The following is a 23,911-nucleotide window of genomic DNA, read 5'->3' as shown; positions in this document are numbered from 1 at the left end:
GGCAAGCGAGCTTAACGAAATTCGTTAAGCCCGTGATGCCGGAGCTTACGGCGTCGGGCTGCTAGCCCCGACCGGGGACCAGAATCGGTTCCCGGTCGGGAAGGGGGGGGCTGGCGTCAAACCCGCCCGGATTTGACGCCAGCCTTACGATTTCTCCCCATATGGGAGAATCTTGCCCTATGTTTGTCCCATTCACATCCCATACTTCAGTAGGACACAAAAGAACCAACATTATGTTTGTCCCATTCACATCCCATCCCCCAAGGGTATCGTACATCAAAACCAATGGAATACAAACATGTCACTTGCTGATACCCAGAATGGGCTTCAGATTTGGCATACATAAGCCATCATTGACCCTTTATACTTTGTGATATGCACCCAGGGAGTAAGTTTGAATATTCTTGTCATGATAAGTTAATCAGCAAAAACTGAAAACAAACACTGATCATGCAGCATTATGAATTAATTACCTGGTGGGTCCAAGTTTGAGTAGGGCATTAGCTAATATTGAGTTTCAACTGCCAGGGTTCTTCTTGTCCATTCTCTATCTGTTTCCCCTATTTCTCTTTCTTTTATTTTTTCTGTTACATTTTTGATCCCTGCATGACATGGGGCTGGTTTAGCACTGGGCTAAATTGCTGGCTTTGAAAGCTGACCAAAGCAGGCCAGCAGCACGGTTAAATTCCCGCACCAGCCTCCCCGAACAGGCGCCGGAATGTGGCAACTAGGGGCTTTTCACAGTAACTTCATTGAAGCCTACTCGTGACAATAAGCGATTTTCATTTTTTCATTTCATTTATAGACATGTGTCTTTAAGGCAGCCTGTTTCTTTAATTCAAGCAGAAGGAAGAAGAGCTTTGTGCCTTTAATCACCTGTGCTGATTTAGACTGGTGATTGCAGACTGGCCAGCTCCAGTGGTGACTCGGTTTGATTGATTTGGCTGATGGTAACTGAATTTGCCCAAAAGGTTGTGCTCTGTCCGGTAACAGGTGGTGATTGGATCTGATCCCACTGGAATGTTTTCAGAGTCATAAGGTTCCAGTTTTGATTCAGTTTTGATCCTGGAAGCCTGGATGAAGAGATCTAACTAACTCTCTCCAAAGGATCTAACTATTCCTCTCCAGGAGGCCACTGTGAGGGCATACTCTCTCTCCAGCAAGTCTAGGTGCCATTCTCTTGAGACTGCAGATGCCTGCAGTCAAAAGCAATGTTTGATGTGAAACAAAGTGTTTCTCCAGAAAGATACAGGCCTGAAGGTGAACATCGAGCTGAAGGCCCAGTTTGATGAGAAAGAAGGTGCTTCACCAGAAGGCCTGTTGTCTGTGGGTACTGTCTTTTCTAACTGTGGACTGTGACTGGGAATGAATGACTCTGTAAGAAAGACCATTATCAGCTGTAAACCAGAGAATTTGATCGACCAGTGTACTGCGAGGAAGGAATCATCATTTGAAACAAAGTCTCTTATCTGTTGACCTTCATCATTATTTTTGCCCCTTCCTCCCTTTGTGTTTGTCTGTCTTGTGTGTGGGGGTAGCAGGTGCTACAGGTAAAGGGGGTAGTAGGTAATAATTTGTTGTTATTCAGTTGTATTTACTTCATATTTCATTATAGTTCTTGGTATAAACAGTAATCATGTTTAAACTTACGAGTCTGGTAATTATTGAGCAACCAAGGCCCAAAGACTTCGGGAATTTTATAAGAATTACTAATTAATTCACTTGCGTTGTGACTCTGGGACAAGTGGGGCTGGAGTTAACATGCACTTGCCCAGGGTGTCTTGGACATAAACAGCTGGGCGACTGTGCCACTGTGATCTATATTTGAGGTACTTAAAAGGCAAACATAGCATGAAGAGGTAAAAGCGGTTCTAAGTCATTTTGGGGATAACGATAGAAATTTCAGAGATTTTGAAAAAAAAACTGTATTAAAGGCATGATGCAAAAATTGTAATAAATCATACAGGATTTCATGCATGGGCCTTCCTTTCCAAATAAGTGCTTAGGAATCAAAAGCAAGCTATGCATAACTATTGTTCAAATAGCCACTTGATAGTACAGAACTTGTGGATTGCTGAAAAAAGAGATATGTTGTTGATGCTTTTCACTGTGCACGTAACAGGACAGATGCAAGAATGCCAAATTTCCAATGGAACAAGTTTTACTGCATGAGAAAAGAGGATGCTGATTGGTTGGCAAGTCAGCTCCAATTGGTCAAGTCATTACCATGGTGAATGTGCTGGTGAGCTATTTATGTTCACGCTTTTGTTCATTCAAATAAGGTGTAATGTCTGGACATATTGCCTTTGTTTGCAGAGGACAGATTCCTACATATGAATGTCTATCTTCTGACACCACCCTCATATCTAAGGAGGATTGGAAGATTATGCCAGTGCTTCTGCAATTTCCACCCTTACTTACCTTGGTAGCCTTGGATGGACCAATCCAGTCCAAATGACATATCAACTTTAATACCACCAGCCTTTCTAATACCTCCTCTTCTCGCCCATCCAGATATGTTTACTGCTCCATCCCAAAGTTTTCATTTTGGAAAAAGATTCTGACAATGGTACAAAATGTAAAAAGAAAGTTAATAAAAGCCTGAGAGAATGGTAGGTCCAAATCAATTTTATTTTTATATACAAGTAATGGAAAGATCAAGGAAAATGCATCAAGTACAGTTATAGGTGTCACATTTTTTCCAGATATAATAGGAGCTTTCAGCACTTAAATGTCTACGGTGAATGCGTCAGTAAGCTGAGAATTGCTAAAATAAGCATTGTGAGATTGACAAAGGACTGAAGGTAAGCATGCAAGAAATAACATGGAACTCCAATGAGAAAGTTATCAGAAATCTCATTGTGGCTTTTATGTGCAGTGTACGGTTGTATATGAAGTGGCAACCTAATGAGAGAAAGCTTCCATTAAAAGTCTTTTTTAAGTTTCATCAATACTTGTCCTGAATCATTTAATGAAGTAATTTTATACCACGTATGCAGTGAGTCATACTGTAGCTAGCCCATTACGACATGAAAGTATAACAGATTAGTGTGCCTTATTATACACAATAGGAGTCACAGTGCACTTGAAAGATTACTTCAGTGAGAATATGTAATATTCATGACTGCAAGCTGCCTTTGTTCTGTCATTCATGTAGCTGTAGTAAAAGGTAATGCCACAGAGAAACTGATTTCAAATTCATCAAGCAATGATCAACACATATCTGAATATACATTTAATCTCATTATTTTAATGTCTGTATCGTATTTGTTAAAGTAAAGCACTAACAGTCGGGCAGGAAAATCTTATTGTTCTTTTAAATCGGTGAAAATATCATAGCTGGCAAATTCAATGGCAGTGTGCTTATTTCCAGGGGCAAACTGGGCAGCTAAACAGTTAACAGTTAACAGTCTCCTCCGGCAGTACCTTCCAAACCTATGACCTCTGTCACCCAGAAGGGCAGCTGATTCAGGGGAACAGTGCCACTTACAAGTGGTGGGGTCCAAGCCACACATCACCCGACTAGTAATTATATCGCCGTTACTTCACTGTCTTTGAGTCAAACCCCTGGAACTCCCTTCCAAACAGCACCGTTGGTGTTCGCACATCACATTAGACTGCAGCAGTTCAAGAAGGCAGCTCACCATCATTACCTTCCCAAGGGCAATAAATGCTACTCTAGTCAGCAATGCCCGCATCTTGTGAAATAATAATTTTTTAAAAATATATGGGTGGTGGGGCGCACACGTTAATTGTAAACCAGAAGTAGGATGCTGCACAAGGTGCTCAGCAGAACTATTAAATTGGATAATTATAGTAGTCAAGGAAGAGGCGGAAAGGAGAGTCGAAAAAGATTTATTTCTAGCACATGGTTCAGGAAAAGTAGATACAAACAACAGTCCAAGTTCCAGCCGGGACTCTTTTGGAACCCCAGCTCCTGCCTAGGCAGGTTATATCCGCCCCTCAGTGGGAGTGCTCATACTCCACGAGGATCATGGGGCGATTAATCGGGTCATCCCCGTGGGCCTCGTGAGGGTTATAACACCCCTCTGCCACCCCCCGCCCTGCCCCCACCACCTCCCTACCCGCCCGCTCCGACACTGACCCCCCCCACCCCCACACCCCCTGACCCCGACACCCCCACCCCAAACCCCCACTCCCCCCGACCCCGCCTCCCCGACCCCGATCCCACCCCCCCAAAGGCATTGCACATCCCCAAAAGGGGCTTGGAAGTGTGGTAATGGGTCAACCATCCCGGCCACATCAGCTGCAGCTTTATCATGGCGGAGGCTTCCTCCCGAGATGCTGTCCACATCCATTCTTCGTGCTTATTCAGCAATGTGCATAGCAGAGGTCGCCAGGTAAGGAAAAAAATTCCCATGGTATACGAGACCTAAAAACAATCGCAACTCTGCTGCGTATTCCAGAGTGGGGGCTTGTCTGATCGCTCGCACCTTCTCCACAATCTGGTGTAAGGCATAATGATCAACTCGATGCCCCAAGTACGTTAGTTCCTTGGCATGGAAAACACAGGAGGCAGACTCTTGTCTCGAAAAACTGGCGGAAGAGTTCCTGCAGGTCACTCAGGTGCTTCCTTTGTGTGGCTCTGGTGACTCAGACATCGTCCAAGTAGACAGGCACACATGGTAGCCCTCTGAGGATGTTCTCCATAACGCTTTGAAACCTGCACAAGCTGATGACACTCCAAATGGCAACCTTGTATATTCATAGATGTCTCTAAGGGTATTGAAGGTCATGTAACATCTGGAATCGACGTCCAATTCCAACTGGAGATAGGCCTGACTCAAATCAAGCTTGGAAAAGGAATGACCCCCAGCCTGCTTCGCTTAAAGTTATTCTATCCTTGGCATTGGGTACCTGTGTGACTAGAAGCCTTGTTTGGATCAATTTATAATCCCCACATGGATGTACGGTTTGGTCAGGTTTTAGTACCGGGTCGACCGATTCTGCCCAATCGGCAAAATGTACCGGGCAGATGATACTGAAGTCTTCCAATTGGCTGAGTTCATCCTTGACTTTTGCCAGCAATGCATAGGGGACCGGGAGGGCTCTGTAATATTTTGGCTGGGCCTCAGAGTCTACCTGTATCTTGGCCACAGACCCCTTAATTTTGCCCAGGCCCTCCTGGAAGACCTCAGAGTATTCCCCCAAGACTTCATAAAGTCCTCTGGCACTGATCCGGAAGATCTATTGCCAGTCCAGTCGGAAGTGTTGCGGTCAATCATGGCCCAGCAGATTCGGTTCAGGGCCCCTAAGTATTGTTAACTGTAACCTAATGGACTGTTGTGGATAGTTGTGGATAATAACCTAATGGATAGTTGTGCCTGCTATGGCTCAGGGTTCCCCCATCTAGGTTTCCAGTCTTGCCTCGGTATCCCCCAAACCCAGCTGTTGATACCCTGCTCTAATTTTTTTGAATGTCTGTCTCCCTATTAAGGAAACTACACCCCCATGTCCAGCTGCATAACCAAATGGTGATCGTCTACCTGGACAATTATTTGGATGGGGACAACCCACGGCGTAGCAAAGCAATTTAATTGCATGCACTCATCTTCATCAGGCTGTTCCAGGTAGAAGGTCCTGGCTCTGGGTTGACGTCTCCCTCGGTTAGGGAACTGGATTTGCTGGCTGACTTGTGGTATCCAACCTCTGTGGCTTCACCGGCCATAAATGCCGCAAGCCTCGAATCATCCTCCATCAACTCGAGGGTGGTGTCCTGCTTGGTTACAGTGGCCCTCGGCCAATGGGCCTTGTCGCAAAGGTGTTTGGGCCAGGGTGGGGTTCCAAGGTTCTCACCCCTAAATGGGAGGCTTCTGAAGATGCTTACCTCCATCCCTGACATCCCCTGGAGTTCCTGGACTTCCTTCTCTGTGCTTTCCCATGAGAGGGAGATTTCGACGGCCTTTTTTAGATCCAGCAATGACTCGGTCATCAATTCCCACTGGGTCGCCATATTATTTACTCCACATACTATTCTGGAACCCCGCGTCTGACCCGGGACGGGTTTTATCCAGAGGAATTAACGAGTCCTCTGAAGGAACTCTGCCAATCAGCGGGAGATACCGTACTCCACGGGGCTCACAGGAGATTAATTGGGTCATCCCCATGAGTCTCATGGGGGTTATAACAATAATAAAAATATTTAAATACTACACTTGTTAAATAGGGCCCTCTAAACCAAGAGTAACATCTACCTTCTCTTCCCTATGGACATAGAAAACCAGAATGAGAAAATGCTAGTACTCATCCACATTGCAATCTTTCTTGGAGTTTCAGGTTCCACAGACTGTATTCACATTGGATAGTGGGCGCAATTCTCTGGAAAGATTCTAAGTGTGGTAGCGAGCGGAAACTGCCGCGAGCTTCCCAGCACTCGGCCCAGCGAGGCCAGCAACATTTTCAACATTAATTGGTCCACTTAATGAAGAACCATGGGCTTCTCCCCAGCCAATTCACCGGGACCGTGCTCACCAGCCCTCCCACAATTGCCAGGAGAGGTCACAGACTGGCAGAAGGGTGCCGGGCTTACAAATCCTCACCACCTTCTAGGAATAGGTGACGGGGATGGCCGAGCACAGAGCGGTCACCAACGCGGAGGTTGACAGAAGCCGCAAAGATGAGAGTCCACCAGTCCCGCCCGGATGATCTATCAACCGTGAGTTGTTAATGCCATATTGACTGACTCATCCCTCACGCTGACTGCATGTCCATTCTCAACAGGTCTTCCAGCCGACGGTGCCGGCCCATCCCAGGTGTCGCCCCCTCCTGCCTCCCTGGAGACCAGCTCAGAGGAGAGCTCTAAGGATGCAATGATCAATATGCCACAGCTGTCATCCCCACCCTCCACCAGCGTAGATACACACACCTCGGTGGGAAACGTTAGTGGTCAGGTTTCTGGGGGACAATCTAGTCGGCGCCAGCATGATCACTGATTGGGGAGGCCGATGGATCATGGGAGGCCATTGGATATGTGGTCTCTGTCATTAGTATGGAAATAGGGTTTAAGTGGTGATAATTGGTTTTTCGCCACACTATGCCGGAGATTCTGATTTTGCCTGCGGGAGTGGGCAGGTTGCATCGCAAACTGTCTGACGCCTGGTGAGGTTATCATTTTCGGCCTCTCCCGCTATTCACTGGCTCGTTTCACTCGAGCGAGAGCACAACAAAGCCTGAGAATCACACACTAAGCTGGTGCTTAAATCACCAGCCTGATTCTTTATCAATCAACAGGGATTCCACTCTGCACAACGTCCAGTTGGCTTATGACCATGGGGAGCACATTATGCAAATCTGTGCCTGGATTTCCAGCAGTGGTTGTTACTCATTCATCCTTTACCAGTTCTCTGGGCCACCTTTATTCCAACCAGGTCATCAGCTGACAGGCTGGTTACTGGGAAAAAGGAATTATTGGTTCCTGTCAGGCAATCGGGCAGAGCTGCAGAGCCACCATGTCTTGCCTCCCATAAGATCACATTCTAGTTTTTTTTTAACATCGCCTTGCCTCATCAGTACTGGCATGATAAGGGGTAGTTACAAATGATCACATTCAACACAGATCTTCACATTGTGTAAGTTCCGACACTGAGGTCAACATTTTGTGTTTGTTCTTTTTTGCCTGATTAATTTTAATATTTGAAATTTGTATACTCACCTTCTGACCTAAATTCTAATAAATACGCCAGTGAATGACACTGCACTGGGAGCACTAACTCATAAAATCTATCCACGAGGCCGTTTGCAGTAAAGAGGTTAGGAATATTTTTATAGAGTTTAATGGACGCCAGTCAGATAGCGGGAGAATGAAACTTCGCTGAGGGCAAAATTGAGAAGTTACCAATTAATTAACAGAAAGGCAGCTAATCAAAAACACTGATAATAAGTCAACAAGTTATTGTTGGTCAAGTTTTGCATAACCTTGCCCCTTTCAAGATTATTTGTGAAAAACTTAAATGTCTACATCAATATTTAATGTCATTAAGCTCGTTAGGAGAAAGGTTAAATTCAGACATTTTAGCAAGATTCTTTTTTATGCTTTTGTCATGACGGTTTGCGTTACACCAGTGTGAACACAGCAGACCTCCTGCTTCAGGGCCATTGTGTTATAAATAAAACTATTCCCAAAAGATTGTTTGCATAATTTTTGTTTTCACTCGTGATATTACAACCTCTAATCAGGTCAGGTGGGGTTCTTCGGTCGCCGATGCTAAAATCGCACTCCGCGATCGGCCAGAGAATCCCCATTTGCGCCAAAATTGGGATCGACACCGCTTTTGCAATGCTCTGCCCCTCAAAAATGGCGTACCCAAAGAGCACGCCGCACGCCGCTGGAACGGCCTCAGGAAATCACTTGAGGCTCTCCCCGATGCTCCGCCCCCGATGGGCCGAGTTCCCGGTGGCGTGGAACACTTATCTTTTTGTTTGTGAAACCGGCGTGGAGGCTGCGGACTGAACCCAGCGGCTCCACAGTCGGGGGTGGGGGGGGGAACCATTCTGCGGATGTCGGGTCACCCTAATACTTGATAGTATTAATACACCCTAGTACTCTGAAAGCATTTGTCTGTAGGTGTGTGTGTGTGGAGGGGGGTTAGGAGGGGGTTGCCCTTCCACTTGCACAGGTTGGGACGTGTTCCTTTTTCTGTGGGGAGAGGGAGCCCCAATGCCCATAGCAGGGGCAGGTCATACCTTTGTGCGTGTGGGGTCCGGTTGTCCATTGCTATATCCGTGGGGGAAGTCTCAATGTCCGTGGGTTAAAGGGGGCCTTTCATAGAATTTACCGTGCAGATGGAGCCTATTCGGCCCATCGGGTCTGCACTGGCCCTTGGAAAGAGCACCCTACTTAAGCGCACACCTCCACCCTATCCCAGTAACCCCACCTGACCTTTTTTGGGCACTAAGGGCAATTTAGCATGGCCAATCCACTTAACCTGAACGTCTTTGGACTGTGGAATGAAACCGGAGCACCTGGAGGAAACCCACACAGACTCGAGGAGAACATGCACACTCCGCATACAGTGAGCCAAGCCGGGAATCGAACCTGGAACCCTGGAGCTGTGAAGCAACGGTGCTAATCACTGTGCTACCATGCCGCCCTTTAATTTAACTTTGAAATTGCCCTTTAAAAAGCGCATCCCATTCTCTGAATCCCAGTTTTTGCTGGCATTGTTCAGTCCTGATTCCCCCCCCCCCCCCCCCCCCCCCCCCAGCTGAACGTGTAAACCTCCTGTAATCTGGAATTGCACTGGGTCCTTTTTAATCAGGTGACAAAAGATACCCGTGAAACCAGCGAGTTTCACACAGCGAGTTTCACACAGCATTCTTGCCTGATCCAGCAACCCCCTGTGCAATTTTGGATAAATTCTGCTCATCGAATACGAATACCTCCACTTGCTGAGGTCATGAGAAAACAATATAGCCATGGCTTTCTTCTTTCACTGTGCAATGATAACAACCCTGCGTGCACCGAATGTTCACATTTAGCATCTTGTGAAAGCCTTTTCACCATTCCAACCATCTTATTTATTAATGCAAACCGATCCTAACAGCTTTACACAGGAGTGGTCAACTAGGATGCTGCTCATTATTTTCTGATATGACATTTACACATTCTCCTTTTAAAATGGTTCTCTACCAAAGGTCATGACTTGAGTTTCTGTCACTGTGGTGAAGTGTAGTGTTGTTTAGCAAAAATGTCATTACTGCACAAGCAGCTGGAATTCAGCTGTTGGTTTTGTCTCAGTCACTAATAGTGACAAATCCAAGTACCATTAGCTAATGTTCCTATGGCAACTACTTCCTAATGCACCGAGTAACATTTGTTTGATAAACAGTCCAGGGTATCACTGCGGGCTTACTGTAGGAAGGCAAAACTATGTATTTTGCCTCACCTCTTCTAAATTGCAAGCACATAGTGAATTTACAGGTTCTTTGTTTCAGATTAGCAGGTACTCAATCTTTCCATTGGAGACGAGAATGAGAGATTAGGCAATTTTACTAGCAGCAAAAAATATTCACTGTTACCCATTTAATATGGTCACAATGAAAGGAGTTTTGCAACTGTCACAAGAAGCCATCGATTCATTCAATACTTCATTAGTAAGGCAGTATCCCGATTAAAGAAAAATTACTGCGTTCAAGCAAATACCAACATCAAAATAATTTCTACAAATAGCCCTCTTATAAATGAACTATGTAAACTATTCCAAAAATAGAAAACCTATGGAATTAAGAACACAAGTAAAACTTACTTAAAACAAGCCTACTGCATTCAGGGATACCCAATCACCAAAGAAATGTATGATAAGTTAATTGGTGAATAAATAGCATGGCTCAAAAATATTTTTTTAAATGCTGGTGAATCATTGTTGTATCACGTACAAGGTGTCAAAACCAGGCCAAGAAATTCCCTGATGCCCAGCTGGTTTTACAATACAGGTTGTGGGCCTGGCTTATGGAGATGTTTGAAAACGAGGACAAGAATTATGATGTCAACATGTTGGGAATCAAGGAGCTGGCCAGCTTTACAAAGGGCAGAAGTACTGGAAGAATGGGACTCTAATCCACCTCGGACACAAGCATTTTGAATGGGCAGCCCCTAATGGAGTGTTTTGGCTTGGATCCCAACATGGTGATACAGTGGTGAGCACTGCTGCCTCACAGTGTCAGGGATCTTGGTTCGATTCCAACCTAGGGTGACTGTGTGCAGTCTGCACATTTTTCCCTTGACTACGTGGGTGCTTTGGTTCCTCCCATAGTCTAAAAATGTGGAGATTAGGTAGATTGGCCATGCTGAATTGCTCCTTAGTGTCCCAAAGGTTCGGTGGGGTTACGGGATTGTGAGAGAGTGGGCCAAGTTAGGGTACTCTTTCAGAGAGTTGGTGCAGACTCAATGGGCCAAATGGCCTCCTCCTGCACTGTAGGGTTCTATGATTCTAAAAAAGAGAATTGTAAGATAGTTGATGGGCACGAAGGGCAATTGCGCGTGTCCAATCCACCCAGCCTGCACATCTTTGGAATGTGGGAGGAAACCAGGGCACCCGGAGGAAACCCACGCAGACACGGGGGAACGTGCAGACTCCGCACAGATAGTGACGCAAGCTGGGAATCGAACCTGGGACCCTGGAGCTGTGAAGCAACTGTCCTAACCACTGTGCTACCATGCTACCTTGACCATGTTGCTGATAGACCACGGAAGTTAAAGTCACTGGAGATATGCAACTCTGAAAAACTGTATTAAACTGCGAATAAAAAGTTGCATTTCTAATTCCCATTTTTGCAAAAAGAAATTTAATAGATTTTATGAGGCAATGATAGCTTTCCAATTGTATTTCAAATAGATTAAAGAATAGGTCATTAGAGGATATTATTGGTTTGATTGCAGAAGCTAGTAAATAAGAAAGTAATGTTTTGCACAATCAGAATTACCCCTTAAGCAATCATTGCCATTTTACATCCTTCATGTATATTGCTCATTTTCCTAACACTGCAAACATTCGAACATAAAAAAGCACAGGCGGCATATTTTACTCAGGTAAAAAAAAAATCTGGTTGAATAGTTAAATTACTTACATGGAATATTCCATATACAGCAGTCTACAAAGACTGGTAACTTGTTGTTTTGGGCCACATATCTTGAACAATGTTTATTCTGTTACTGAGGAAGACGTCATCTGATTTAAAGGAGATTAGGGCGTATCAGAATATTATAGTCAAAGGAAAGGATCATCCTCGTGAAGTATTTAGATCAAGGACCTAGAAAGGATAGTTTCTGGAAGATGTGAACCAATCAAAACATTAGGGGCGCGATTCTCCGAAATGGAGACTAAGTGTTTGCGCTGTCTAGAACGCCATCGTGTTTCACGACAGTGTGAAAAGGGCGCGTGGACATTCGATTCTGGCCCCCATAGGAGGCCAGCACGGTGCTGGAGCGGTTCAGGCCGCTCCAGTCTTACATCCTGGCATGGACTGGGGGCAGCGCCAACCCACGCATGTGCAGTGCGAAGCGCCAACCGATGCATGCGCGGTAGACTCACGGAACACTCCGACCCCGATGCAACATGGCGCGGCAGTTCTGGGGTCGGACACGGAACAAAGTAGGCCTGGAGGGGGGGGGAGAGACCGGTCCGCCGATCGGTGAGCCCCAATCGCGGGCCAGACCCCATCAGAGGCCTCCCCCCCCCCCCACCCCCCGGTGAATGAGCACTTTTCCTCACCCCACAGGCCGCTCCCCGACCCTTCGCACAGAGTTCCCGCCGGCAGCGACCAGGGGTGAATGGCGCCGGCGGGACTCTGCCGTTTCCGTGCGACTGCTTGGCCCATCGGGGCCAGATAGTCGGCGGCCGAGCCGCAGACAGTGGCCCGCGAGCGCGCCGCACAATACGTGCTGGCGCAAATGGCGCTGATTCTCCGCACCTCCGCGGTTGCAGCGATTCTCCGGCCTGGCGCGGGGCTGGGAGAATCGCGCACAAGGTCTCAAAATGTAGGTAAGTTTAGTCGATCGTGTAAGACATGCAGGATCAGCAGCCACTCATTGTACATCTGACCTGATGTTTCTTTTCATTAACCAACAAAAAGGAAAATCAGGAGGGCTGTATAACAGACGACCAACCCAATATTTTGCATTTTACACCATCACCCAGAGTTACATTTAGCCCTATTAACTCTGAGCTCATAAAAACTGTCAGCCCATCATTTGGACCCTACAACCACAAGAAAACAGAATCATGGAAAGGTCAACCAGAATTAGGGATGAACGAAGCATGGAATACATTCTGAACTAAATGAAATGGAGCTGAAGTAAAACAAGATTTATCCCTACAGGGGACACATAGCATTTTAGAGTCAAAATAACAACCGCTGAAGACTGAGCAATTTACATTCTCTCCAGGAGTCTGCACTGGAATGCAATCAGACAAAAGCTGGAGCCGAGACAATGGTGAGGGAAATATTAGAACATGTGCCTAAAATGCTTGCTCAAAGATGTAGGGCGTGATTCTCCACCCCCCCAGGCCGGGTGGGAGAATAGCGGGAGGGCCTCCCGACGTTTTTCACGCCCTCCCGCTATTCTCCCCCCCCCCCCCCCCCCCCACATGCCCGACCCACGCTACGAATCGTCGCTCGCCATTTTTTACGGCGAGCGCCGATTCTCCGAGGCCGATGGGCCAAGCGGCCGGGCCTTCGCGCCCGTTTCAACATGGCAGCAGGGGGGCATAGGCCCGCGATTCGTGGGCACTGATCGTGGGCCGTGCGTCCGTAACGGACGCACTCTTTTCCCTCCGCCGCCCCACAAGATAAAGCCGCCACCTCTTGCGGGGCGGCTGAGGGAAAAGACGGCAACTGCGCATGTCATCGGCCGCGTTAGTTGGCGTGACGCTTGATGTGCGGCCTTGACGACCGTCGTCAAGGCCACGCCGCCGTGACGCACGGGGCCGTGCTCCTAGCCCCGCCCAGGGGGGAGAATCGGCCCCGGAAGTGGGCGTAAAGGCTGCCGTGGGTCACGGCCTGTCCCACGGCAGCCTTTACGATTCTCCGCATTTGCGGAGAATCTCGCCCGTAGAGTGGGATTCTTCGTCCAGCGACGCCAGAATTGCAAAATGCGGTTGGGCAGAGAATCGCACTTGAGGCAAAAATTATTACCGGCACTATGCGCCCACCAGAATGCTATGCTCCGGTGCCTCGACAGCGTGTCAATGCATTCTATTCGCACATGCTACAACCGTTGGCATATCATTAACTAGCCTGACCCAGTATTCTTTGGCGCCTCCTCGATGCTCCGCCTTCACCAGGAGGAATTACCAGCGGCGACTATCAGTTGTGGTTTTAAAAATCGGGAGGCAGGTGCCATGGCTGATGAAGGAGAGAGAGGAGGTTGGACATGCAGAGGATTCCGGGGAGGGGGAGCAATGCAGGGTTGAGCAGGGGATGGGCCATGGGGTTGGAGTGACCCCACTGGGACCGGGGTGTCCAGGCATGGACCGCCATTGCCAAGACCTTCAAGGCAGCCATCTTGCTGCGCACCCCGGTGATCAAACACCATGGCCCATGGTTTCGCTAAGTGACACTGGCCGTACACGTGCCTCCAACTCACCACCCCCAATCCACCCTCACCCTCCACCCCACCATCCCGTATTCCATCCCCACACTACATCCCATCACCTCTGCACTCAATCCCCTTCTGCCCCACCAACTCCCCCCTAACCGAGCACCACCCACCGGTGGATCAGGCAGGGATGGGTGCCTGCCAGCAGAAACGGATGCCAGGCCAGGGGTGTGGTGTGAAGGGCAGAGTGCCTGGGAGGACGGACAGTGGTGGGTGTGGGGATGGAGGAGGTGGGGGGGGGGGACGGTTGGAGGGGGACACATGGTGGTAAGGGCTGCAGTGCATGCCAAGGTCACTGTGAAGCCCATTGGACCCGGTTGGGCATGGAGGTACGCACCATGGTAACATGCTGGCCTTTCACCCCCTGCAGAGAATGGATAATTGTCCTTGGCACCTTGCCAAATAGTTCACATCCACTGGTTCTCCTTTGTCTAACTTCCTTGTTATAACCAGCCTATAATTTCCTGTCTTCTGCCTCCCTTGTTTCTTAAATAGGGGTGTTACATTAACCATTTTCCAATCCTCTGGGACCCTCCCTGCCTCCAGTTATTCCTGAAAGATCACCACCAATTCCTCCACAATCTCCTCAGCTATCTCCTTCAGAACCCTGACGTGTAGTCCATCTAGTCTGGGTGATTTATCCACCTTCATATCTTTCAGTTTCCCCAGAACCTTCTCCTCAGTGATGGCCATTTCATTCACCTCTGCCCCCTGACTCTCTTGAAGTTCTGGTATGCCACTGGTGCCTTCCACTGTGAAGACTGATGCAAAACACCTATTTAGTTCCTCTGCCATTTCTTTGTCCCCTATTAGAACTTCTCCAGCCTTATTTTCCAGTGGTCCAATGTCTATTCTTGCCTCTCTCTTACGTTTTATATATCGGAAAAAGCTCTTGCAATCTTCTTTTCTATTACTAGCTAGTTCATACTCATATTTCATCTTTTCCCCCTTCTTGCTTTTTTAGTTGTCCTCTGCTTGATTTTAAAGGCTTCCCAATCCTCTGGCTTCCCACTAATCCTCACCACTTTGTATGCTTTTTCTTTTGTTTTTATGCTGTCCTTGACTTCCCTTGTCAGCCATGAATGCCTTGTCCTCCCCTGAGCATGTTTCCTCCTCCTTGGGATGAATTTCTGTTGTGCCTCCCGAATAACCCCCAAAAACTCCTGCCAAGGCTGGTCAACTGAACTCCATGATTGGCCCTCCTTCCAATCAACTCTGGCCAGCTCCTCCCTCATGTCTTTGTAGTTACCTTTATTCAGTTGTAAAATGATTCCAGCTTCTTCCTCTCAAACAGCAGGTTGAATATTGTGGTCACTTCACCCGAAGGGTTCCTTCACTTTAAGTTCCCCAATCAAGCCTGCCTCATTACACATCACCAAATCCAGAATTGTTTGTTCCCTGATGAGCACTACCACAAGCTGCTCCAAAAACATCTTGTAGACATTCCAAAAAATCCTTTTCTAGGGGTATGCTACCAACCTGATTTTCCCAGATCACCTACAAATTGATTACTCTAATATTGCCTTTGCTATATGCGTTTTCTATATCCTGATTTATTTTCTGCCCCACACCCTGACTGTAGTGATTTCTGTATATGTAAATACATGATTAGTTAATGTGCAGTCAGTACAGTCAGATGATCACTAGATGGCAACCTTAACAGGGACTATAAAAGCAAGTTACCCGTTCTCTTCGCTTCTTCTCTTTGTGTGTGTTGTAGCTAGAGGATAGAAGTGTGATCAGCTCGGGCGGCATGTGGCGCAGTGATTAGCACTGGAACTGTGGCACTGAGGACCCGGGTTTGAATCCCATCCCTGGGTCACTGTCTGTGTGATGTTTGTACATTCTCCCATGTCTGCGTGGGTTTCACCCCCACAACCCAAAGATGTGTAGGTTAGATGGATTGGCCACAGTAAATTGCGAACTATGCAGCGTGGATAGGGGGCCATTGACAGAGCCCCCCCCCCCCCACCATGATTCACTGAGGAAAACTGGCCGAGTTCCCGACGGCATGGTTCTAGCCACCTGTCGGTGGCGGCTGCAGGCGGGGGGGGTGGAATCGATCACTGGGGGGTCCTAATGGACAACCAGCATGGCGATCAGGTGTCACAGACCCACCCGATCTTGGGGGGGCCTACATTCTTGGTGCCGCTCCGCGGGCTGAGTTGACCATGTTGCACTGCGGCCACTGCAGGCCGCCACCGTGCGCATGCATGGATTCCGACCAGACGAACGGATTCCGACGAATCCGTAGCCAGAGCTGCGAGAAGCACTCCGGGGCCTTGCAAGCCTCCTATAGGTAGGAGAATCACTCAGAACTTTCTTCAAGAAAGTACAGGGTGATTTGCCAGCGTTTTTACACTGGCGCGGGGACATAGCCCCATTATTGGAGAATCCCACCCACTTACTCTGCCCTTAAAGGGACAATCCCACCCCCTTTCAGTTCTTTATACAATCTTCAGTAGCTAATTCACTCAGTCCTAAATATCAATTAAACATATGTACATGAATTGGACAATTATAAATCAAATCTTTGAGGGGGTTTTCTGTTCTTCGTATAGCAACATAATTCTGTTGTCTGAGATGCTTCCACAGGATCGATGTTAACAGGGACTGCTAAACGGGTACCTCTTCTGGAACATGCGACGCATCAGTATTTGCTTCCATGGAGACATCAGGCATGTCTATAACAGGTCAATCAGGTACTTCAGTGCTTCCAGGTTCAAAAACATTTCTTGATGCAACACTGACTGATGGAGCGTCTCTCTACTTCTCAGGTGGTCTACATGGTTACAAATGACTAATCCCTCCACTTTCACTTAGAACATAGAACATAGAACAGTACAGCACAGAACAGGCCCTTCGGCCCTCGATGTTGTGCCGAGCAATGATCACCCTACTTAAACCCACATAACCCGTATACCCGCAACCCAACAATCCCCCCATTAACCTTACACTACGGGCAATTTAGCATGGCCAATCCACCTAACCCGCACATCTTTGGACTGTTTTGCACCGGCTCTTGGAAAGATGTGCAAAGATTTTGCACATCTTTGCACCGGCTCTTGGAAAGAGCACCCTACCCAAGGTCAACACCTCCACCCTATCCCCATAACCCAGTAACCCCACCCAACACTAAGGGCAATTTTGGACTTGGTACGAAAGGGGTCCGGTCTTGTAGACAATAATTCTGGGGATCCAACTTGATCCACGTGTATGATTTCATTTTCCATAAATGACCATGTTGTAGCTTGTGAATCATGGCTTGCTTCCTGATTACTTTGGCTGGTTCCTACCCTCCCTTGCAAATTTGGAAACATGGGGCTCAGTCTTGTTCTGAGATGATGTTTCATCAGCAGTTCTGCTGGTGGAACTCCCCCGTTGCATGTGGAGTAGTAAGATGGCCGAGGTGGAATCATGAGATTTTGGTCTCCAAGATTCCCTATGATAGCTTTGTTAGGCTAGAAAGTTTGGACGGATCTCTCAGCAAGTCCGTTTGATGTTTCATAGATTATCATAGGTTATCATAGAATTTACAGTGCAGAAGGAGGCCATTCGACCCATCGAATCTGCACCGGCTCTTGGAAAGAGCACCCTACCCAAGGTCAACACCTCCACCCTATCCCCATAACCCAGTAACCCCACCCAACACAACGGGAAAGTTTGGACACTAAGGGCAATTTATCATTGCCAATCCACCTAACCTACACATCTTTAAACTGTGGGAGGAAACCGGAGCACCCGGAGGAAACCCACGCACACAGGGGGAGGATGTGCAGACTCCACACAGACAGTGACCCAAGCCGGGAATCGAACCTGGGACCCTGGAAGCAATTATGCTATCCACAATGCTACCGTGCTGCCCGTGTTGTGTGGTAAGGCACAATTCTAATGTGTTTAGTACCATTGAGAACGGTGAAGGTTTGAAACTCAACAATTATGATTACAATTTCATTGTTTGATAACATGACTTCAGGTAATCTGTGAGATGAAAAGCATTGGTGTACTCTTTCAATGGTAGCCTGCGATGTTGGTGACGTCACATCAAAAATCCCATCCACTTAGACTGTGCCTCAATCACAAGCAAAAACATTGTGCCCAGGGATGGATCAGAATAATCAATCTTAAATGGCTGGCCAGGCCATTCCCAAGGGTGCAATGGGGCTGTCACAGGCAACCTTTGTTGTATTTGGCACTATCAAGAGTGCTTGACTAGCTTCTTGATGTCAGCATCAATACCAGCTCACCAGACATAACTTCTTTTCTGGCAAGAATCTTCATCTTAGAGATGCTTGGATGAGCGCTGTGTAATTCAGTTAGGAGCAGCTCCCTGCCTGGTACAGGAACAACTACTCTTGCGCCTCAGAGTATGATGCCATCCTGCCAACTCAATTCATTCTTGCGGGTAAAAAATGGTTTTATTTCCTCGGAAATTGCCCATCCTATAAGTATTTTGTCTCTCACTTTGGACAGAAGTGGATCTCGATTGGTCCAGTTCCTGATCTACTTCACCCAGACTGGCAACGTTTCTAAAATATTGAATGCCATGATGATTTCTTGTGGTACTGGAGTATATGTGACACTATCTTGCAAGGATTAACAGCTAAGGGCATCCAAATTTTTGATGCATGTTCCAGGTTGATGCTTGAAAGTATATTCATAGGCCAATAGAATCAACAGCCACATTTGAATTCTTGCGAGACAATCGGCGGGATAGTCTTGTCCTCGTTGAAGGATCACAAGATTAGTGTATGGTCAGAAACAATGGTAAGGTGTCTACCATGTAAAAACAGGTGGAATTTCTTGATGCAAAGGACTATTGATGGTCCTTCCTTCTCGATTTGTGAGTGTCCTTGTTCAAACTTTGAGATGGTTCTTGACACATACCCTTTTGACCTTTCAGAGCTGTCGTACATCTCATGGAACAACACGGCACCAACACCAAATGGAGAGGCGTCGCAGGTCACTATCAGTTCTCTAGATGGGTCAAAGTGTATGAACAGGTTTAAGGAATGCAGCAATTGCTTTACTCTGTTGCAAGCTTCCTACTGGGAAGTCTTCCAAGGCCAACAATTCTTTAGCTGAATATGCAAGGGGGTCAATACCATCGATACGTTTGGTGAAATAACATCCATAATAGTTTATCATCCCCAAAATAATTTGAATTCAGTTGTGTTTGTCGGGACAGGCACCTCCTTTATTACCTTGACCTTGTCTTTCATGGGGTGTAATCCTTATGCATCTACAAGGTGCTCCAGGCTTAAAAGGTGCACTTCTCTTTCTTGAAGTGAACTCCAGCCTCCTGAAATCTCTTTAATGCCTCTTCACAATTTGCTAGCAGCTCAGCCTTTGGTCGATCCAGTTACCAGAACATCACCACAGTATACTCCAACCTGTGGTAGCCCCTGTAGCAGACTCACTATTGTCATTTGAAATATTGCACATGCCAAAGACAAAGGCAAGCACGTGTGCTGGAATAGGCTTTTGTGTGTGTTTATCATGGCATGCCTCTGAGAAGCATCATTTCATTTGAGTTGCTAGTCTGCGTGACTTGTATCCAACTTTGTGTAAGATTAACCTCCTGCTAGCTTTTCATAACATCTTCCATTCTTGGGATTGGATATTTATCCAACTTGGTGGCCTGATTAACTGTTAGCTTATAATCAGCGTAAATGCAGATGGTCTTGGTTGGTCTCAATATAGGAACTATAGGTGCATTCCAAAAACTGAACTGGCCCGATAATGCCTGGTTCTTCCAATCTGTTTAACTCAGGCATATGGTAGCAGTCTTGCCCTGAAGAATCAGGGAGTTGTCTCTTGAACCACATAAATCTTGGCTTGTAGTCCTTTGATTTTGCCTAATTCATCACAGAAGATGCTCGCTTATTTTCCTATCAGCTCAGGCAGTCCCCTTTCCGCACTTGAAAAATCTCAACCCAATTCAACTTGATTTCTTTCAGCCAATCGCAGCTGAGAAGGCCTGGTCCTTCACCCGCCACTATTATCACGGGGAGCTGATAGATTGTTGTCAAGAGCTTCCAGGTGTCATTGTGATGCCTTTTATTTTCATTGCTTTTCCATATAAATCTGCAACTTGGCAGAAGTGCTCTTCAAGTTCAATGGTTGGATTCCCACTCTTAGTTCATGAAATCTATGTTCGCCCATCACAGTGGCTGATGATCCATTTCCACCTTGAGAGGTTTCCCATTACAATACAAGTGAGATGAGGAATAGGGAGAGAGAGCAATTAAACACGTGGCTACAGGGATGGTGCAGGCGGGAGGGATTCAGATTTCTGGATAACTGGGGCTCTTTCTGGGGAAGGTGGGACCTCTATAGACAGGATGGTCTACATCTGAACCTGAGGGGCACCAATATCCTGGGGGGGAGATTTGTTAGTACTCTTTGGGGGGGTTTAAACTAATTCAGCAGGGGCATGGGAACCTGGATTGTAGTTTTGGGGTGCGAGAGATTGAGAGTAGAGAGGTCAGGAGCACAGATTTGACTTCGCAGGAGGGCGGCAGTGTTCAGGTCTGTGGTTTGAAGTGTGTCTATTTCAATGCCAGGAGTATACGAAATAAGGTAGGGGAACTGGCAGCATGGGTTGGTACCTGGGACTTCGATGTTGTGGCCATTTCAGAGACATGGATAGAGCAGGGACAGGAATGGTTGTTGCAGGTCCCTGGGTTTAGGTGCTTTAGTAAGGTCAGAGAAGGGGGCAAAAGAGGGGGAGGTGTGGCGCTGCTAGTCAAGGACAGTATTACGGTGGCAGAAAGGATGCAAGATGGGGACTCTTCTTCCGAGGTAGTATGGGCTGAGGTTAGAAACAGGAAAGGAGAGGTCACCCTGTTGGGAGTTTTCTATAGGCCACCTAATAATTCTAGAGATGTAGAGGAAAGGATGGCGAAGATGATTCTGGAAAAGAGCGAAAGTAACAGGGTAGTTGTTATGGGAGACTTTAACTTTCCTAATATTGACTGGAAAAGATATAGTTCGAGTACATTGGATGGGTCGTTCTTTGTACAATGTGTGCAGGAGGGTTTTCTGACACAATATGTTGACAGGCCAACAAGAGGTGAGGCCACTTTGGATTTGGTTTTGGGTAATGAACCAGGCCAGGTGTTAGATCTGGAGGTAGGTGAACACTTTGGAGACAGTGACCACAATTCGGTGACCTTTACGTTAGTGATGGAAAGGGATAAGTATACCCCGCAGGGCAAGAGTTATAGCTGGGGGAAGGGCAATTATGATGCCATTAGACATGACTTAGGATGTGTTGGTTGGAGAAGTAGGCTGCAAGGGTTGGACACACTGGATATGTGGAGCTTGTTCAAGGAACAGCTATTGCATGTTCTTGATAAGTACGTACCAGTCAGGCAGGGAGGAAGGGGTCGAGCGAGGGAACCGTGGTTTACCAAAGAAGTGGAATCTCTTGTTAAGAGGAAGAAGGAGGCCTATGTGAAGATGAGGCGTGAAGTTTCAGTTGGGGCGCTTGATAGTTACAAGGAAGCGAGGAAGGATCTAAAGAGAGAGCTGAGACGAGCAAGGAGGGGACATGAGAAGTCTTTGGCAGGTAGGATCAAGGAAAACCCAAAAGCTTTCTATAGGTATGTCAGGAATAAAAGAATGACTAGGGTAAGAGTAGGGCCAGTCAAGGACAGTGGTGGGAAGTTGTGTGTGGAGGCTGAGGAGATAAGCGAGATACTAAATGAATACTTTTCGTCAGTATTCACTCAAGAAAAAGATAATATTGTGGAGGAGAATGCTGAGACCCAGGCTATTAGAATAGATGGCATTGAGGTGCGTAGGGAAGAAGTGTTGGCAATTCTGGACAAGGTGAAAATAGATAAGTCCCCGGGGCCGGATGGGATTTATCCTAGGATTCTCTGGGAAGCCAGGGAAGAGATTGCTGAGCCTTTGGCTTTGATTTTTAGGTCATCATTGGCTACAGGAATAGTGCCAGAGGACTGGAGGATAGCAAATGTGGTCCCTTTGTTCAAGAAGGGGAGTAGAGATAACCCCGGTAACTATAGGCCGGTGAGCCTAACGTCTGTGGTGGGTAAAGTCTTGGAGAGGATTATAAAAGATACGATTTATAATCATCTAGATAGGAATAATATGATTAGGGATAGTCAGCATGGTTTTGTGAAGGGTAGGTCATGCCTCACAAATTTTATCGAGTTCTTTGAGAAGGTGACTGAACAGGTAGACGAGGGTAGAGCAGTTGATGTGGTGTATATGGATTTCAGTAAAGCATTTGATAAGGTTCCCCACGGTCGGCTATTGCAGAAAATACGGAGGCTGGGGATTGAGGGTGATTTAGAGATGTGGATCAGAAATTGGCTAGTTGAAAGAAGACAGAGAGTGGTAGTTGATGGGAAATGTTCAGAATGGAGTTCAGTTACGAGTGGCGTACCACAAGGATCTGTTCTGGGGCCGTTGCTGTTTGTCATTTTTATAAATGACCTAGAGGAGGGCGCAGAAGGATGGGTGAGTAAATTTGCAGACGACACTAAAGTCGGTGGAGTTGTAGACAGTGCGGAAGGATGTTGCAGGTTACAGAGGGACATAGATAAGCTGCAGAGCTGGGCTGAGAGGTGGCAAATGGAGTTTAATGTGGAGAAGTGTGAGGTGATTCACTTTGGAAATAATAACAGGAATGCGGAATATTTGGCTAATGGTAAAATTCTTGGTAGTGTGGATGAGCAGAGGGATCTCGGTGTCCATGTACATAGATCCCTGAAAGTTGCCACCCAGGTTGATAGGGTTGTGAAGAAGGCCTATGGTGTGTTGGCCTTTATTGGTAGAGGGATTGAGTTCCGGAGCCATGAGGTCATGATGCAGCTGTACCAAACTCTGGTACGGCCGCATTTGGAGTATTGCGTACAGTTCTGGTCGCCTCATTATAGGAAGGACGTGGAAGCTTTGGAACGGGTGCAGAGGAGATTTACCAGGATGTTGCCTGGTATGGAGGGAAAATCTTATGAGGAAAGGCTGATGGACTTGAGGTTGTTTTCGTTAGAGAGAAGAAGGTTAAGAGGTGACTTAATAGAGGCATACAAAATGATCAGAGGGTTAGATAGGGTGGACAGCGAGAGCCTTCTCCCGCGGATGGGGGTGGCTAGCACGAGGGGACATAGCCTTAAATTGAGGGGTAATAGATATAGGACAGAGGTCAGAGGTGGGTTTTTTACGCAAAGAGTGGTGAGGCCGTGGAATGCCCTACCTGCAACAGTAGTGAACTCGCCAACATTGAGGGCATTTAAAAATTTATTGGATAAGCATATGGATGATAAGGGCATAGTGTAGGTTAGATGGCCTTTAGTTTTTTTTTTAAATGTCGGTGCAACATCGAGGGCCGAAGGGCCTGTACTGCGCTGTATCGTTCTATGTTCTATGTTCTAATAATAGGGTCAATCTTGCCCATTTTTTGATTAAACATAGAGTGAATGCCAGAATCACAAGTGCTAGGCTCTTTGACATTGTATACTTGTGACATGTTAGATGATCGATTACTCGACGATCTTGACTTAGCTCTGCACTGATTTATCAAATGTCCTCTTTTGTGGCATTAAAACACTAAGCCTCCTTAAACTGACATGATTGAATAGTGTGGTTACCTCCACATCGGTAACATTCCACTTTAAGTATTACGGACTGATTGCCTACTCTGTAACTTTTTATTTTGTTGGTGCCTAAAATTGTTTCCCGCTTCGTGATTGCATCGGCAGTTTGGTGTCACAGGTCCCTCTCTAACTGATGAATGGCTCCATTTTGTGTGCTCTGCAGCACTTG

The sequence above is a fragment of the Scyliorhinus canicula genome, chromosome 1, assembly GCF_902713615.1.
Source record: "Scyliorhinus canicula chromosome 1, sScyCan1.1, whole genome shotgun sequence".
Lineage (NCBI taxonomy): Eukaryota > Metazoa > Chordata > Chondrichthyes > Carcharhiniformes > Scyliorhinidae > Scyliorhinus > Scyliorhinus canicula.
This window is presented reverse-complemented; position numbering follows the sequence as displayed.